Here is a 21,030-nt window from a genome sequence, read left to right on the forward strand (position 1 = left end):
ATAATAAGCGATGACGCGTCTGATATTGTAATACGTTCACGTAGGCACATTAGCGTCATCCAAGAAACCACGAGGAAATAACTCTTTAACAATAACTTTTACCAATTTGCTGTATGTAGTTCTGAGTTAGGCACTTGAGAGATTGTTTGATATAATAGAAATGAAAAGGAATAAAACTGTAGGTAGTGAATACGTATAAATAATGCTATAACTTCCCTAAGGATATGGGAATGGAAATGACGAAGCAATAGTTGCGTCAATAGTGGCAAAAGAAAGGAAATCCAAACAATAGCGTGATGTGAACAATTCATATATTTCATGTTACTTATAAATTAGGTCGATGAAAATGACCTTACAAAAGTTCATCCATTTACACATATGCGTATATAAATACTAGCTGACCCGGCAAACGTTGTGTTGCCATATAAATAAAAAAATTGTTAAAGGTGAACAACCATTAGGATGACCTACTGAATATGCATATAAAATCTGACATTATGACACGAGAATTTTATACATAAGATATGTGCAGCTAATAAAAAAGCAAATTTGATCAAGAGTTTAAATTTTAATTTTGGCTTTATAAAATTGTTTTATTCAAACATACTCCGAGGCAAAATTAAAATGGAGAAAGTATGGAGGACAGGAATAAGTAAATGTAGACTCAATAAAAGCAAATATTGAAGAGATCTTGAGTAGAGTGCTATCTAGATCGTGTCTCTAGTGCTAGCCGCAGGAAAATCATTTGTTACTCCGTAAAATATTTTGGATGGTTTCGTTGTAGTGTAAAAAAACGTTAGTAAAAAGTGGTTAAGAAACTCGGCCTCTCGATCAAGGGGTCCGAGGTTCAAATCCTAGGCACGCACCTCTGATTTTTTCAAAGTTATGTGTGTATTAGAAATTAATTATCTCTTGCTAAAAGGTGAAGGAAATTCTCATTATGAGAGGAGATCCGTGCTCAGCAGTGGGACAGTAATGGGTTGTTGATGATGTAAATAACGTGGAAAGGCAGATTTTTACAAGTATTGTAACCTAATGTGGTGTGACTCAAGAGATACCACGGCCAAATCTACTTCTAACAGATTACAGGAATGTTAAGCACAGTTGTATTCTGATTTGAGGATTGTAGTAAAGGATATTTTACCAAGGCGTTCCAACTTAGTCCTCTGCAACCTGAACAACGCATGGTAGGACCTCGGATAATAATGCAATCAAATCTGGTGAGAGTAGCAACTTACCATCAGATGGGCTGCATTGGGTGTTGTAAAGGAGACATACTTTTTCGAGGCGTTCCAGCTTAGTACTCAGGGGTAGCGGCGCATCTGTGACCTCAGGTAGGAATACCTAATCCTATCTGGGGGTGATTACAGATGTCCATAGGCGGCAGTGGTCACTTACTTAGGTGGACTGCATGCTCGACTACTACTATTATATTATAAAAAATCTCGACTTCTAGAGTATAAAAAGAAATAGCATAAATTGTCATTACCATAAATTTGAAAGTATTTCAGCTAACTTTAACTATTAAACAAACAGGTGGAAGTGTAAAAAAGAGAAGGTATTCAAGCTTTGGATTTTTTATTGCTTGTTACTGAAAGATGTATGGTGCAAATTTACGTGAGGGTTCCACGTTGGGTTATTCAAATTGTTTTATTTTTTGGGTAACTAACAAAGATTTATTAAAGCTAGTAACGTGAGTGTGAGGTGAAAAAAGCTAGAATTATTTTGAGGTTCAATTGCGAAACCAGTCTTTTATATCTTATTGTCGTTTATAATAGCGACATGTCAGTGCAAAAGTAAAGTATTTAAGGTGATGCATTGGCGACTCCTCTGGTGTTGCAAATGTCCATAGGCGACGGTGACTGCTTTCCACCAGGTAGCCCGTTTGCCTTATCGTTAAGTATACATATAAAAAATAGTAAATGAGAAAAGTCCAGCTGATAGTAAGTGGCTACTGCCGCCCATTGATATCTGTAATCTTCTCCAGATAAAACTAGGTTCCTACCTGCGGCTCATTGCTACCCCTGACGACTAAATTTGTTTCCCTTACCATGCCCTTCAAACCACAACACAGTGCTTAACACTGCTGTTATTAAGCAGAAATAGGTGTGGTGGTGATGCCGCCTAAGTTTAACCACAGAGAGTTCTACCACCTTGAGACCTATTAGGAGCGTCTACCACTTAACAACAAATGTGATGGACTTTCTGAACTAAGCACTCCCATCCGGTTTGGGCTCGGTTATAAATGTAAATGGACAGTACAGACCACTCAACATTACGTACGTACATTTGCTGCCCCCATTGCAATTAAACCCATCTACACTAAAGCACTATAAAGTTAGGCTAATATACGTAGTAACTAATATACGTAGTAAATATAATAGCATAAATGTAGTACGAGTATATCAATATCATCAATCCATTACTGTCCCACTGCTGGGCACGGGTCTCCTCTCATAATGAGATGGATTAGGCCATAGTCTTCGATCACTAATAAGAACTAGATACACAATGAGCGACAAAAAAACGGCGCGACGAAAAGAGCACCCAAATAGACATTTGGGTGCACAAACCTGTCAAAGTGATAGCTTATGACAGCTAGCTTATGTCGTAAGAATTTATTGCTTTTGGTAAGCAGTTTTTAAAAACACCTTTAAGTAATAGTGATAAGGTTGATTTTGCATTAATTTTAGATTCTGTCGCTTAGAATTTTATAAACACGTTTGACGCCACTTTTGAAGTTCATTTTTGTATGGGATTGTGTATCTAGTAGTACTTATTAGTGATCGAAGGCCATAGTCCTCCGCGCTGGCCAAGTGCGTATTGGTAGACTTTACATACATTTGAGATTTTTTTTATAAATCTCTCAGGTATGTATGTCACGATGTTTTCCTTCACCGTTTAGCAAGTAATAATGAAATTGTAATATGCACATAACTTTGAAAAATCAGAGGTGCCTGAGATTTGAACCTCGGACCCCTCGATCGAGAGGCCGAGTTTCTTAACCACTAGGCCATCACTGCTATCATGCTGCTGCTGTGTTGCTGCTATCACGAGTATATAAAGATATGGTAGTCTCCTAACCCTGCCTCATATGACACAGATAAACAACTACTAAACAGAAATGTAATGTAGCCGACAAAGATACCTTAGAAGTCTGTTAAATGTTGAAATTTAATATTTTATTAACCCTTTTCAAATATGGATTGATAACCTTTTCATAAAGGACCGTATGACACATTGGTCTCGTTTGGACAACTCGTTAGCAAATGTTTTTGCTGTTGAATAAAATTAAAAAGATTTTAAATCTTTCTCTGAAAGAATTTATCGAAAAAAGTCTCCTTGCGCTGATTTCGATATTAATTTTAATACTTATAATTAATTCATCTCAAGTTTCGCTAAAAATATGTTCTTATGCCTGTTATCAATACTCAATCTACCCAAATTTTACCCAAAAGATCAAAATTTAACAATATCTAGTATTAAGTAAGTTAACATTGGATTAATTATTAATAACAGGCACTAAATTTCTCGGATCACTTCGTGTAGCTTCGAATTACCTGGTTTCTATGGACTATCGGTTCAAATCCATGGAAACTTTTTAAATATATGAGGATTAAAGTATGATCATTATAAAATATAACGAACTCCATTATCCGTTCTGGAGCGGCGTGATTGAGGACGCTCCAGACTTCCCCCAGTAGTGGAGTGGGATATAAAGGGCTGCCAGGTATAATGATGTAACTTCTGTATTTTAGTTGCATTGTTATTTTTATGATATATTTATGTTTATATGTTTATAGCGATTTTAAATTATTATTATTTGCTTTAGTATTCGATTTATAGGTGTAGGAAAAGTTCTTGAAGAATTCCACATACATGAGAGATCTTTAGAAAAATCTCAAACGTGTGTGAAGTTGCACTGCACTTAGAAAGGAGGATAAACTATGGTTTAAATTCTTCTTATACTGAAAAAACCCGTGCCCATCAGTGGGAATACAATGGGTTGACGATGAGTGTTTTTACACACCTACGAATATTTAGGTCAGTAACTCAAAACAAACAGAAAACTGCGAACCCAACTCAAAAAATATTTTTAGTACAACTTTAAACTTCAGAAAAGTAAAATTCCCGGGAATATTCTACACGGAAATGGGAGTGGAAATTTGAAAGAAAAATATAAAATTGAGATGTCCCCGGCCGTTGAGCCGGAGAAACTTCTAAGCGTTTTTATGTTCACAACATTTTGAAACCCATTATTGTATAACGGAATAAGATGAGAAAAAGAAACTTGGCGAAATCGTTTTGGGTGTAAAAGATGCTTCAGTAAGATACCCTGTGTCGTGGGTGCCATGGACACACACGTAGATAAATACACAAACATCCAGATTCAGAAACAGAAATCTAAATTTTCATCAAAATTAAAAGAAAAGATTAATGCAATAGTTAAAAATTTTGTTAGTTTAATTCTTCGTGGTGTGTTCCAAAGCTACCATTGCCAAACTGTTTCTGCATAAAAATATCAACGTGATTGTTTGAAATGTGTAGGTTTAAAGGTAAGGGATATTTATGTTGGAGATTCCAACCAATCCAAATTATTCCAGAAACGAGATGCATCTGGCGAACTTCAGTTAACTTCTTTTACTATAGAGCTTTTTGTCCAGTAGTAAACTTGTAAGTACTAGCAGATGATTAGGCAAATTTACTTTACTTTTGATCCGCTACATTGTGGAGTATCCAAGCCTCTAAGTTAGGAGAATACAGTACCCAGCAATAGGATATAAAAAATTACGAGCAGTTACAGCTATAGTATATGAGATGTTCCAGCTTTTCCTTCGGGATACCAATGTTTATGTGACCTCAACTTAACTTCCCAAACTTAGCTTCAGATATTTATGAAATCTCCGCAAAAGTAATAAGGAAAGTAGTCAGCTAAGTTCAAAACAGTTTCGAAGACATGATTATCCGGCTTATTTTTTGCCAAAAATATTACATGGAGATAAATTGGAGAGGAAAACCCTATGGGCGAAAACTGTTGGGACGTTAAGCGGATGTTGCAGGGCATTGTGGAAAGCGGAAGGGAAAACTCTGGTCGGGGGACGAAAAGTATAGCTTCCGTGCATGTCGTCACTCCTACGGAAGGGTGTAGGGTCTTTTGTCAGCGGAGGGTCAACGTCTTATGCATTTGTTGAAGCTGATAAATCCATTCGAGTTTTAATTTATTTTCGAATTCTTTTAACAAATATCTCACTTGAATTTTTACAATGGTATAATTATTGTCGGTCTGTTCCACAGAGAATTTGATGATTCAGTTTCTGGCTGCGTAGATGTTTCAATGGTGGATTTAGATTACTGATTCGGAAAGGGTATATGTTTACTATTGGAGTCAGGAGTTTAGGAACAGTCGAAATGAAACCGAATATCAAATACAACTACCGTGTATGAACCGACATGAGTACTGTATAGACACAGCTATTATAAACTGACTTAAATGGAGATGGTACAAAGTTAAACCTCGCAAAACCCTTCGATACCTTGTTTCCCTTTTTTCATCCCGATATTTATGTATTAAAGTTTAAGCAGGTCGTTAAACAAACTCTATGGCAAAAAGTGTATAAACTAAGTTATTATTTGACTGGTAAAACGGTGTGGTCTGAAGTAGCTCAAGCTCCATATGTACAATTTGGTAAATTTTACCATTGTAGTAACATTTATTTTTTTAAAAGATGTGTGTTATTTAATTTCTTTCGCCGCTTCTTCTCCATAACATAACACCTTTTAGATTTTAGATTTTAGTGGCAGTAGATGTATTGACGTTCAAAAGGAGTTCTGTATAGAATCTATTTTGAGTGTTCACAGTTTAAAATGCTAAATTATCAATCTTATCATACCAGGACACTATAAGTTATTCATCATAAGATGTTTGCTGAAGTAGGTTTACAGAATCTAGTAGAACCAATCCATCACACCCAACACCCACAATGTTTGGCAATTTGTCTACTATGTTTTGTACATAACAAACATTGTACATATTTTCTCGGCCTATTTTCTATCCCTCATCAAAAAGTGTCATGTGGAAAATGACCTTCGACTGTCAGTGGTGTTATAACATACTAAAGTATATATTTACTATGCGTAAATAACTATGTGTTCGACCTCTGCGGAAGACTTTATTTCTTGTATTTATTGTATGTATGTACTTGTATTTATTTCACTAAACTATCCTGGAATGGTTACATACCTAAGAATTCTTCATAAAGCTCTGAAAGGTGAGGACGTGCGACATAGCGAAGCCAACAGCCATTTCTTTCTGAGAAAAGTAGTAGGAAGAAAGTGGGATGATGAAGCCATAAGCATAACATAACATAAGCCATTCTAGAATATAAGGCTAAAATAGGCATAATTATAGTGCCACTATATTTGACTAACGCATTACATTTGATACAAAAAAAGTCATTATTTATGTGTATATAATAAAGTAAATGAGTATTCCGTTATTTTCAGACTAATAAGAGAAACCACAAATTGGTCCTTCGAGCCGGATTTTCTTTATATAGATATAATATAATGAGGTTTCTTCGAAATATTCTTTTACGAATATACATAATGTAATAAAGACCATATTAGGGTGGACATTACTTTTATGTTTGGACGCCTTTAACCAACCCCAATTATGTCCAAGAAAATGTTATAAGTTTATTTCTGTATATAAGTTTCCTTTTATGCGCTGTCATTTTGTATATCGTTTTGGTACTATAGCTGTCCAATATAATTATTTCCGTTTAGTTGATTAGCACTAAGAATGAATTTTGAAATTTGTTTCTCATGGAAGCTACATAAGGGATGATAGCTTTGGACGTCTACCCAACTTATTATCCAACTGCTGGGCACGGGTCTCCTCTCAGAGCGAAAGCAGAGTACGCCATAGTCTACCAAGCCAAGTGCGAATTGGTAGATTTCATACGACCTTGCGGTTCTGGCTGATTTGTAAAGAATTCTTTAACATGTAGATTTCCCACTACGTTTTCCTTTATCGTTATACTCAACGGTAATTCATTTAAATACGCATACGAAAAATCAGAGTTTGCCTTGGATTCGAACCTAGGACCGTCCGATTAAGATGCCGTCAGGCACTTAACTATCACTACTTAATAGCTTGTATCATAACAGCATCAAACATAATTATTGCATTACATCATATCCGGAATTCAGCGCCAAGGATTAATTGGTGACGATAATTAATACAATTATATCGATTACGCTAATGATGTAAGGTATGTACTGATTGTTGTTGGAATTAATTCAATTTGTCACGTAATACATGTAAAGAGTAATAAGTGAGAGCTTAGTGGTTAAGAAACTCGGCATCATATTCGGAGGATCATATTCTGCCCCTTTCCATTATCCGTCATCTAGACGAACCGCGGGATACCATCGATATTTGGTTGATGTTCCTCTTGTCTAAGCATTTTAGCAACTTATTCCTGCTGCGAACCGCTAAAGAATGGAACACACTCCCGCCTTCTTTGTTTCCCGATACATACGACCTGGGATTGTTCAAGTCAAGGGTGAATAGGCTACTTCTAGGCAAGCGTGTTTTATCCAAGGCTGCAACTCACTTAACAACAGTTAACGTTGCAGCCATACGCAAGCCAAGCAAGGAGTTCGGGATTCAAATTATCAAATGTCTGTCTTTGCCAAAAAATGGATAAATTGGTCTATAACCGTATTTATTAGAAGAACAATAAACAAATTGTAAAATTTTAACAACGTCTTTTAGGTGATCGGAAAATTCGTCACGTAAATTGTGTTTTTAGGGTTCCATGCCCAAATAAATGCAGAGACCTAATTTGTAGACATAGGGTTAAAAGGGATCCCGGTCTGTCCTACTGTCGGTTTGTCACATGGAAACTGTCACTCTAGCTTTTGAAAATTTTACAAAACTTTTTTTTATAACATAGGAGTAGTAGACGAGCATGTAATCTACCTTATGGTAAATGCCAAGGCCGCTCATATACATCATATTTAATTTAATAATAATAAATAAGTTACAAAATAAATGGGGATCGCTATACAAAAAAACTGATATTTTTCGGCGTATTTCGCTTTATTTAATCTACATCTCTTTAAAATAATCGTCAAATAGGGACCGCAGAAAACCTTACCATACAAACCTCTGTATATTCTACAAAAAACGTTCTCAAACTTCATAAATAAATAAAACATGTTTGTAAATAAATAAAGATACTAAAGCGCCGCAAATATAGTAATATATTGGATAATTATTTGTTTGCGGCGCTTGCAGTAGATACAATGGGTCCATGGTCATCTGACATGAAGAAATTCATGTCAGATATGTCGACCAGACTTGTCCTCGCTTCTGGTGACCAAAGAGCTGGCGGCTACTTCGCCCAAAGATTGAGCCTAGCAGTGCAGCAAGGAAACGCCGCCAGCGTTTTGGGAACCATGCCTCACACGGCAATTTTAGATGGTTTGTTTTATTTATAGTGATTATTGTTTTTATTCCCCTTTTTTGTCTATATTATTATGTACATAAATATAGTTATAATATAGTTATTGTAAATATGTTTTTTATAAATAATGTAATGTAGATATATTTAAAGTTTGTTTGTAAATAAAATTCTGTATTCGACGAGCACCGCCACTGTATTAAACTTGCCCGACTTGGACGAAGGAAAGTTTCTTTATTCAAAGTAGCAGTAGTGGCTACATTCCTAGTGGAAACTAGGACAGTGTAAGATGGAAATATGAGCAGTTTAAGAAATATTTTGGAAGTTATTGAATTGTATTACATAAAAATGCAGAAGCAGTGATAGCCTAGTGGTTAAGAAACGCGGCCTCTCGATCGAGGGGTCCGAGGTTCAAATCCCAGGCACGCACCTCTGATTTTCAAATTTATGTGCGTATTAGAAATTAATTATCACTTGCTTAAACGGTGAAGGAAAACATCGTGAGGAAACCTGCATACCTGAGAGATTTATATAAAAAAAAAAAAAACCTTAAAGGTATGTGAAGTCTACCAATACGCACTTGGCCAGCACGGTGGACTATGGCCTAATCCTTCTCATTCTGAGAGGAGACCCGTGCCCAGCAGTGGGACAGTAAGGGGTTGATGATGATGATGATGATTACATAAAAATGATTTAAAAAAAGATAAAAAAAAATATTTGAAATGTTAGGGCAAAATTTTATAAAAATGTTTTACATGATTTTATTGTTTAAATAAAACTTTTCATAAAATTTTCAGCTTAAAAGATTAAATGAAAAATCGGACTTACCCTTATTTTCAAATGTGGAGGCCGAGTTACACAACATGTCTTTTCGAAAATTAGAGTTTGAGTTCAAATATTAATAAAAAGATGTTTTTATTAATATAAAACTGCAACCTTTAAGAAGGATGAACGATTGGACGAGGGAATCTTTATTCAAAGAAGCAGTAGTAGCTACATTCCGATTTGAAACTAGGAGAGTGTAAGCTTGAAATATGAGCAGTTTAAAACCATTTTTTGATTTTTTTCAAGTATTATATTTCTCTTTTTAATTAATAAATAAAATTTGGAAGTAGTAGAACCCTTTGTGGTTAGACTCCGGCGGCACCATTGCCACACCTATTTCTGCGCTGCTGTGTTCTGGTTTAACGGGTGTGGTAAGGGAGACATATTTTTAGAAGCATTTCAGCTTAGTCCTCAGTGGTAGCTGCGCATCTGTGGCCGGCCTTAGGTAGGAATATCTCATCCTATCCGGGGCATGTCCATGAGCGAGTAGCCACTTACCATCAGGTGGAATACATGCTCGTCTACTATTCCTAGATTAATGTTCATTACAAGGTGTGCTTTTTTATTAAAGTTCATAAATAAACAAAAATAATTCATTATGTTGCCGTAGTACTGAGTACTGCCCGTATGAAACTCCGCCAAGAGCTACGAAAACTTTCATGTACTCATTCCTCTTGAGGGTAAAAAATTGCAAAGTAGTATATTCCGTGCTACTAAAAAGTGCTGAAGAAAAATATGACTGCAATTTTAGTAACATTTATTTAAACGACTTCAAAAGGAGGTGGTTATCAATTCGGCCGGTATCTTTTTTTTTATATCACAACATACGGTATATCCTATTACGTCAAATTTTTAAAGGGTGGTAAAACCAGTACTGTTCGGCTGAAGAAGTACCTTCTAGCGTGAAGCGATTTAACGGTTTGGTGAAAGAGTCTGGATACCAACTGATTTACACATTTTAAGTGGTAGAACTCTTGGTGGTAGAAGGTAGAAAGGAGATACTTTCGTAGTACCCTTCAAAAGATCACACAATTTTACGTTACGTTTACTCAATGCATTATTCTGTTCCATTTGCTTTAGTAGACTGAGTAAACGTAACAATAAGTAAGTTCTTAAGTCTTTTTGTCTGCCTCACATGTTCGCAAAAAAAGAGACAAAACATAAAGCGTCATTTTGTCAATTAGACATTTAATGTTACGTTACTGACACTATAGTTCTGATACAATCCGCTAGGGGCGCTGATTGGAAATTGTATGGGCAAACCGTAAACAAATACCAAACAGTCATATTTGTCAAAACGTAAAAACTCATGGTAAGGGTACAGTGCTGCTGTGCTCCTATTATAAGCAGAAATAGGTGTGGCGATTAGGCCTCTGGAGTCGAATCACAAAGATTTCTACCACACGCAAAATGAAGATCTTGCAATAGGTTATCAATAACCTATAACCTTATTTGAACCTATCTTTTTGAATAAAAAAAGAAGTGGATGAAACTGCAACACCTACTTTCCATAAAATATTATATCATTTACAATTAACTCAATAAAGACTGAATGTATTTTCACTGATGAAGTACGGTAATTGAAGTATCCATTTGCGCAAATTTAACGAGGGAGTTAAAGAGTTAATTATGATATTTCGTGAGATATTTTGTTTATGCTTTAATGGACGTCAACTTTATTCAGTGAAATAATGCGTTATTTAAAACTCTTACCGCGAATCAAAATATTTGGAAAAAGATTAACAAACAATTAATGTTTATTTTCCCAATTGCGGCGAGTTTTTCGAGTGTATATGTGTAAGGATATATTTATTTGATGAAGATAGATACGTTTTACCAACTATTTTGTATTTTTTTTTAAATTATTTTAGGTTAGTAAGAGTCGATTCAAATTGCTGGTGAGTAGCAGTCTAGCGAGAAATTATGTAAAAAGAAAGAAGGATATTGTGTTTTTTAGAGAATAAGATAAAGAATGGATTGTTAGAGAAAATTAAGAATAGAGCTGTTATTAAATCTCTTATTATATAAAATAGTCTTTCAGGAAAAACTGTCTATATATTTATGTATTTGTATGTGTATATGTCTCATTCTTTGGCACACCAAATGGCTCGATGTTTTATAACATATAAGGTGTCGTTGGATTTGTCTTATGGGAGTAACATAGTACATCAATACCCTTTTCAGTTGAAAATAATAGTCAGCCAAAAAGAGATCGAAGATGAAACAAAATATTACAAGACCAATAAGATTCAGGACTTCAGTCGGGTAGAAAAGGATCGTTAAATTGTTATTCGGATATTTGTAATCACTGTTGTCATGGCGAATTGGTTTACGACAAACGATAAATTTAATATCCTAGTTAATCGTTGATTTGACATTTGAGTAAGTTTACTTTGGAATATTGAGTACTCTCAATTTTACAATTAAATAAGTTTCATCATCAACCCCTAACTGTCCCACTGTTAGGCACGGGTCTCTTCTCATAATGAGAAGGATTAGGCCATAGTCCACCGCGTTGGCCAAGTGCGTATTGGTAGACTTCACATATCTTTGAGTTTTTTTTTATATAAATCTCTCAGGTATGCAGGTTTCCTCACGATGTGTTCCTTCACCGTTTTAGCAAGTGATAATTAATTTCTAATATGCACATAACTTTGAAAAATCAGAGGAGCGTGCCTGGGATCATGTGTCTATCTATTACGGTTCTGGAGATATAGCCCTGTCACAGACGGACAAACGGACAGATAACGAAATCTTAGTAATAGGTTTCCGTTTTTACCCCTTGGGTACGGAATCCTCAAAAGAAGAAACCAATAAAAACCTTCAAGTCGTCCACTAAATTCACTTAAAATAAAACTTAAATTACATTGTAACTTACATAGAAGCTCTTGAAAGCGCTATTTCTTCAAAACTCGAGCGCTGAACGCTATCTAGATTCTATTATAGCTTTAGTAGCATTTTGTAGAGCTTCAGATGATTATTTAGCTCTCCTGAGATTTGTGCGGATCTCGTTCGGCTTATTCTACTTGTCGAGAAATCTGATACCTTGAGATTTCTTGACATGCTTGATACGAAAGTTTATGTATTATTGAGAAGCTTCCTGCTAGGAACTAATACAACAGATATTGTGTTTCCATTATATCCTAAGTAAATATAGTAATTTTAGTAGATGTAGCGAAATTAGCTATGCTAATATGAAGTACTATAATATGAAGTATTAATTATTTTGGGTCAATTTGAAGGTTGTAGAAGTATGTGTCACCACACCAACCGGCATACACTACTCTTATTAGGCAGAAATATGAGTGACTGTGGTGGTTCCAGAGTCAAATCATAAAGAGTTCTACCACCTTCACGTTCCAAATTATCACAAAATAAACCGATTTTGATTATATACAAAACTCAAAAAACATTTCTTGTAAAATTACTTTAGTCAGCTAAAAGTCGCGTGCTAATAAGTTTTTAAAAACTGATATTATTTAATAATATCAGTTTAAAAAGGTCACTTTGTCATTTTTTTAGTATCGGCAAAGCAATAACAAAATCCCTTGAATCCATTGACCTTGTGTCTCACAATTTTACGACCCTAATATTGACTATAGAGGTAGGCACTCATAGAGGCCTGGTTTTCATAAAAATGGTTTTACGGCATCGTCAAATTTTCTTATGAACTACGTATAAAGCGAAGGATGGAATAAAACGAGGGTGTAATAAGGAAAATGTGCTTAAAATCTCACCAATATTTAAATAACAAAAACTGGGGAATGTAGTAAAAGTTTAGTGAAATACACAAACAAATTCATTTTAAGAATGTGTTTCTTTTATATTTTTTCATGTTTTTCGAGTGTACGAGTATGTATGTATGTCTGGGAACCTGATCTTCTCTGGAATTGGGTGCAGGTGGACTGTAGTAGCAATTTAACATCAAGTGGACTGCATGCTCATCTACTACTTCTATATTACATAAAAAAATATCTACTGAGCTTCAAATATTTTTATCCTATTTCGACTTCGTATTTCCACGAACGGAAAACCTTTTTTACATTAGATATAATTAAAAGCTTTATTACATCTAAATATACGAAACATAATGTTATATAAATAAAACATGAAGAGGAAAGATAATCAAATAAGTGTAACTCGAATAGAAACGAGAATAAAGGAGCAGTATAACAAAACAAAGAGACTTTTAATACTAAGAGAGGCTAATAAGCTAAATTAACTGTACTCACGATTGATAATTACAAAGCAATTTAGGAATACTGAAAGGAAGAGATTTTATTTAAAGCGAATGAAATAAAGGTAAAGAATAAAAACGGTGCAAACAGGTCATCTTTCTACATGGAGGATGTGTCAACGATTCCTCTGATATAACGTTTATTTGCTTGTATTTAGTTTTGTGATTCGCTAAATTATAACATTTGATTTTCTTCCTTTTAATCATTGTCCGCCCGTCTCAGTCAAGAGTTACATTCAAGCCCAGGTTTGGAAGATTAATGAATTACTCAAAAATTTTAATTTAATGAATTACTCAAAAATCTTTTGTACGATTAAAAATATACTTATTTTGTGTATTGTTATGTTTTCGTTTATCTTTAACTATTCCCAATTTACCGCCAAACTTATTTTAGAGTAAAACAATTGCTGCATTTTGGTACAAGGGTGTGGATGCTGGGTAATTTACATAATTGTAAGGCAGCCATCTTAGTAAAACCTAAACCCTTGTTCAGTATGGAGTTGGATACTGTTGTCGATGGGCGGCAGTACCTATTACTATTAGGTGGACTACAAGTACATCTTTATTCTTCGATCCTCCAAAAAATACTTCCTAACCGAGCAAAGTAAATACCCAAGAGCTAAGTAACAAAATAAACAAGAAATACGAAAACGATTAACATAGAAAAACAAACAATAATTATTTTTGAACGGCTAACATTGATTAAAATAAATGAAACCTAACTTTCTTGAGAAACAAAAGTTATTTAAAGTAAATTATTATCAAAACGAATCAGGAATTTATTAATGCGAAGGAAAGGTAAGTAAGACAAATTATGTGTACTTTTGATTGAATGTTTAACGTGAAAACAATTTTCGAAGTCAATTAAACTTTGATAAAGCTTTTAGTAAATTTTGTAATATTATAAGATATCGGTACTTCATTATTATCGTTATTCGCACCTGTTATTATTGTGTCAATTTCTATTTGCTCTTCAGACTTCTGTAACATATGTTTATGTATGTAACCTTGGGCCTTATAATATAAGTAAGCTTTCTCTGTCTATTGTCTATTTGTCCGTCTGTCCTTTTGACAGTCTGCCTATCAGTCCGTCTGTCATAGGGTTTTATCTCTTTGATCACAATGGTTATACACTTTAAACTTTCAGAATTCTTGTCTCCATGTACAAAAAATTAGTAAAAAAATTTGGTCAACCCTTCTTATACGAGTTCAACGTACATTATGCCAATTTTTAATTCTTTCGTTCGAATCTTTTGTTTGTTTTATTCTTTCTTACTTTGTCAATCTTACTGGGTTGGCTTTTATATTATTGTTATAGGTTATTATTATTTCAAATCTTTCAGTAGATAGCGTTTATCAAAACATGAAAAAGAAACAGTTTATAAACGAATGTCGTCTAATAATAATTCCAAATAAACGGCTTATTTTTATGTGTTTTTATCTTTCATTGATTTTTTGCTACTGTATTAGATATGTATCAAATAATACTTTAGTAGCATTATTTATTATTCTCTATCATAATATTTCATGTTCAAATAAAATTGATTACAAAATAAAACATGTTATAACAAAAAAATCCAATACGACAAAAAATAAAACCATAAAAAATACCAACAGACTCCAAGTGATAAAAATAGTAATTGATTAAGACGGACAAGAACCTTCCCAATTCGAGAAAGTAAATAAAGCAAATTATGTGTACTTTAGATGCGATGTAATTTGCGAGAGAAATTTCGGAATTTCAAAAGAAATTGTCCGAACTTCTAATTTAGGGAGCCTTTGAGAAATGTTTCACCGTTATTAAGATATAGGTATAGCGAGAACAAATGTTAGCTATAACGCTTATTAAGGTACGAACTTAGACGATACTTTGTTTATATTTTATTAGTAGTATTTCAGACTGAGAGATACAATAAAGTATATAGATAAAGAGAAAGAAGCAAATAAATGAAAAGTATTTGACATGATTCAACAAGCGATAATTAGACTGCCAAAGTAATTTGATTCCAAGAATTTAGATTTAGACTATGTTACAAATATTTTTTGTTACCTAGTCTTGTTCTAATGAACAGGACTAGGTAACAAATAAAAGGACCAATAAAATATTTATATGCCCAAACTGTCGTCATGATTTAAATGCCTAGTATTTAAATTTGAATTTATTTGCAGTAATTGTGAAGTATAGAGGATGGCCATGAGTAAAAAATTTAACGCGTAACTTAAGGCGTGAAATTAAAATTTATTTCTAAAAGAGTTGTTAATATAAAACCGATTTACCCAAAGATTTCATGTCCAAAATCGAATAATGTTGTTTAATTTAGAAATTAAAGGAGATTTGATTTAATAATAGCAGCAAGAGATTTAAAACTTTAGTAAGTTTATAAGAACGTAACAGTGAAAACCATTAAACTTTACCGTGATACCTAAGTAAATGTTTATGAAGCGTTCCAATTTATCCGTAACTTAACTTACATAAAATATAACATCAAGTATTGTATACAAACAACATTTTCGAGATTACTAATGCCGTTTAGTAAATATCCCAAATACACGAAATACATAGAATTCGCAACTCTCCTCTAGTTCTATATCTTTAAGAGATTATAGTATTTCTTGGGAATTCGTCTGGATATTTTGGATGGAATAAGTTATTTCTGAAGATAAGTTCCATTCCTATTGAAGTTTAGGGATTTGCTTTACCTCGGCTGAGTGAACTTGTTATAAAAGCGATAATTATATCTGAGAGGATAACATGTTTTGCTTGCTTCTTCACTATAAATAATTATTTGAAAGGTAGGTTATGAAAACGTTGGCCAAGTACGGATCGATCTCGTATGGAGGGTTCCGTCTAAGTTTCCGTCTAGTTTAATAGTACGAAAATATCGAAAAATACGAATTACTTGGTACTATATATATTTAACTTTTTATTTTTTGTATTAAAATTTGTTGTTATAGCGGCCATAGTTATAGCTGGCAAGAGCAAATTGATAGACTTTACACACAGTTATGATTTTTTAATAACAAAAGGTAAATCAAAACAAATCATAATTTTCGCTACTATGCCAAAATATGATAACATTGTAGACACCTATATACGTGATATGCGACTAAATTAACGTGAGAACAACATACAAATAATTGAATTTATATCCGTTCTAGTTCCAGCGCTCGGGTTAGTTTAAACTAGTATAGTTAGTTCATTGATTCAGTGGCCAGATAGATGCCAGGTTAAAGTTATTGTCTGAACGCGAGTAGAACGAGACCACTAAACTGTAATAATAGCTTATTTCATATAGTATTGTTTAAGCCTTTTTGGCAACACAAGGGTATGCGCTGCTGTGTTCTGGTAGTGTGGCGTGGTAAAGGAGATATACCTTTCCGAGGTGTTCTAGCTTAGTCCTCAGGGTTGGCGGCGCAACTGTGGCCGACCTTAGGTAAGAATATCCAATCCTATCTGGGGTTGATTGCAGATGTCCATGGACGGCCGTAGCCACTTACCGTCAAAGGACTACATGCATACAAAAAATGGGTAGCATAGTAAATTTTTAAGAGGTAATGGTGAGCTGCATTTTGAAGTCATTTGTAGAAAAGCGGGCAAGAAATGAAGTTCGCGGGCCGTATAGAGAAGTTTTAAAGGAGTTCGCGGGCCGCAAAGAAACGGCTGCAGGCCACATATGAACCACGGACGATCGACTTATTATTGATCGGTGGCCCGCGGGCCGTAGAGGGACGTGGACCATCGATTAATAATTAATATTAAAATAATCCTATTTAATTTATTCCAATTCAAATCTCATTTATTCAAAATTGTCATATAGAACATATCTTGAAAGTCAACAAATAACCACAGCTTCGGAAAGTGTTTCGCTATGGAGAAGAAGCGGCGCAAGACACTCCATATTATATTTTAAATTCACAATCTATATTGTTTATGAACTACAGACGTCGAACTAAAAAAAGTTCATCGTATATCGTTTATAGTGGGACATTTTCGACGAATGCCAATAAATTTAAACTAACTACGAGTAGGTACGAGAGAACAAAATCGAGCTTAGGTGGTTTAACTCCAATACTTTGAAACTTAAAATCATTTAAGTGTAAATTACTGGCTTAAAGTTCTTAAAGTTAATACTTTTAAAAGTTGAGTCGAAACTAACCGCTCAATTTATCCAAATTATTCACAAAATTTTCCAGACGCCTTTTATATATAGTTATGTAATTTATTATTGTCTGTATTCTATAATAATATTATAAAGAGGAAAACTTTGTATCTTTGTTTGGTTGTAATGACCTATTCATTCAAAACCTCCTCAAAAACTACTGGACCGATTTTAAAAATTCTTTCACCATTCGAAAGCTACATTATCCACGAGTAACATAGGCTATATTTTATATGAAATATATTTGAAGCCGTACAAAGTTTGCCGGGTCAGCTAGTTTTAAATAAGTTTCAATCAGTAGAATTTAATTAATTAATCTTGTAACTCAAGTATCAACTGAGGTAACACGGTCACACCTTTTACTCTCTCATAATTTGCTGATTCCATTAAAAAAGATGTAAAACGAGTGGGGAGGTATAGTCCGCGCCAAACTGCTAGTCCGCTCTGAAATTGTTGCGAGCGGGTGTAGTCATACAATTTGCTATGGCGACACGATTTCTATATTCAGAGCGGACTAGCAGTTTAACGCGAACTATACTACCATACCTATATAATGTGATATAATTCCTGCCTTTCGTTAAAAGAGTGAGGATGTTGGTTGACTTTTATATGTGGCGTCTATCTCAGTACCCTTACCATGAGTTTTTACGTTTTGAAAAATATGACTGTCTTGATATTTGTTTACGTATTTGCCCATACAAATTCCAATCAGCGCCCCTAGCAGATTGTATCAGAACTATAGTATCAGTAACGTAACATTAAATGTCTAAATTGACAAAATGGCGCTTTATGTTTTGTCTCTCTTTTTTGCGAAAATATGATGCAGACAAAAAGACTTGAGCACTTACTTATTGTTACGTTTACTTAGTCTACTGAAGCAATCGGAATCGCATAATGGATTGAGTAAACGTAACGTAAAATTGTGGGATGTTTTGAAAACTCATGGTAAGGGTACAATTGTCAGAAGACATTGGTGATTGGCTTCAGGTAGGACCTCTGTTCTGTATAGAGTAAGACAATGTGCATGAGCTGCAGTAGGCAGATACCATCAGTAGGCAATTTCATAAAAAAAAGTAATACATAAGATGTGTATACAAATTCATTGTTTGATTTGATTTATCTCAATGATAAAATGGGAAATGGATGAAAACGGATTGAATTTCAATGGATGAATAAAAAACCTTGTTTCAATCAAATGCTTGCGGGCATTTGTAAGTAGCTCTTATTGAATTCTCTTTGTTTCAATGGAATCTGTTGACAGATTTGATTTCGTGATCAAACGAAAAGTAATTAAAATGTAAAGTATTACTTATGATGAGTTATGGGGAGTTATGATACGCGACAGCCCAAATACATTGATTTGTTATGATTTCAATATGACAGAAGTTTATGTACAGTTTATGTAACTGATATAGTAAACGAGTATGCGGTCTAACTGATACTGACCATCGCTGCACCTGTAATAAACCCAAAAAAAAAACAAACAAGATAGAATTAACCAAAGATGAATTACTACTACGAAGGTTTCCGCTATAATTATGGCGAAGCTAAAATCTCTGATACGTTGCTTCCCAATACTTCCAACAATGTTTTCTTAATCATCATACCGTCAAAATGTGGGTTGTAGTTTCAATCTACCAGCCAAAAGTCAAAACGATGACTTTTGATTTCTGGTATGGATGTTTTTGTATTCCGTTGTAAATACATACATGTCCGTGGCACATACTACACAGGGTATCTAATGAAGATTCCCTAAATATTATTTTAAACTAAAACTCAAAACGGACTAAACATAGGGTACATAAATTAATCTACCATTAATGCTTCTCAGCAAAGTAAAAGCCATGTGACCACCATGTAATTGGGTCAAAATAAAGAAATAAAAACTGCGTATCGCGAATCTAAGTTACAAAATAATATCCAAAAATTCTTCAACCATCGAAATGTTCTCCAATCGTGCGATTTCAACCCTTAAAGTTGTCGAATCAAACCGATTCCCCGTATCTCCCAGAAAGTTCGAAGTTAAGTTGAATTTACGGGAACAGTTAGCACTTCGAGATTGCACATTTATGACTAGCTTAGTATCAATTTCGGGAATTTATTGAATCTACACGTAGAACTTTTAAACAGTTGTTAACAGAAGACATTAAAAGTCCACCTGCATCTACATGGCAACATTTTATGTGCTTCATGCCGAAAGCTTACTAACCTTTATGATTTTAATGGTAAAAATCTACAAAGAAGATTACAAAGACTGGAGCGTTACAATGTGGAGGTATTTCAAAAAAGGTGCAACAAGAGCTCTCTCCTAAAGCTAGGGATGCATTTTTGATTCTGCTGACTTAAGCGCTGCTGTATTCTGATTTAAAAGGCATAGTGAGAGAGGCGATACTTATACGAGATCTTCCAATTTAGTCTTCAGGGGTAGCAACGCATCTGTGGCCAATCACAGCTATGACTTTAATCTTATCCGGGGTTGATTACATTACATGTCTTAGGCGGCAGTAACCTTATCAAGGTGGTTTCTACCACCTTGATAAGGTTACCGTTTACTGGGTTGACTCCGGCAGCACCACGGCCACACCTATTTCTGTCTAATAACAGCAGTGTGAGGCGCTGCTGTGTTCCGTTGAAGGTTTTGGTAAGGGAGACATACTTTTCCGAGGCATTCCAGCTTAGTCCTCAGGGGAAGCGACGATCTGTGGCCGACCTCAGGTAGGAATATCTAATCCTATCTGGGGTTGATTACGGATGTCCATACAGCTGCTTACCATCAGGTGGTTGCTTGCTCGTCTGCTACTCCTATATTATAAAAACCCGCAATGAATAGGAGTTTCGGATACTTAATACTCTCTCCTTAAAGTCTTAAATCCACTATTAACATCCAACTAAGCGGTAAAATATAAGCTTTAAAGTTCCGCGCCACCTAACTTCGATCCACCTACCAAGTTGGAGCTAAGGCGAATTTATTAGTATCACTTAGCACTTTAAGATCTTCGAGTACAATTGTTCTTGATTTTTGATAGGAAAATCTCATGGTAATATAAAAGTAGAACTAAGTTATGTGGTACACGATTCTCTGTGTTTAATAATATCATTATAATAATAATGATAGAATTTAATGGATTGTAAAAATTTCAACTGTCTTCCTGGTACGGTTTATGAGTTATATCCAAAAATGCCGAAAAATACCGGTTTGTTGTATGCAGACCCCTTTTAATATTCAACTTTATTTTACTTTTAGTATTTGTTGTATTTGTTGTTATAGCGGCTACCGTTATGCATACTCTGTAAAATTTCAAGTGTCTATATAGATAGACACTTGAAATTTTACAGA

At 34.4% G+C, this 21,030-nt stretch overlaps 1 protein-coding gene across 1 annotated transcript in view; it reads left to right on the forward strand.

Moving 5' to 3' along the window:
* Window positions 1–21,030, forward strand: part of LOC140755162 (contactin-4) — a 189,116-nt gene that overhangs the window by 50,184 nt on the left and 117,902 nt on the right. The window lies entirely within an intron of this gene.

The sequence above is a fragment of the Epargyreus clarus genome, unplaced genomic scaffold, assembly GCF_041222505.1.
Source record: "Epargyreus clarus isolate Ecla_fem2 unplaced genomic scaffold, WU_Ecla_fem_2.2 ptg000032l, whole genome shotgun sequence".
Lineage (NCBI taxonomy): Eukaryota > Metazoa > Arthropoda > Insecta > Lepidoptera > Hesperiidae > Epargyreus > Epargyreus clarus.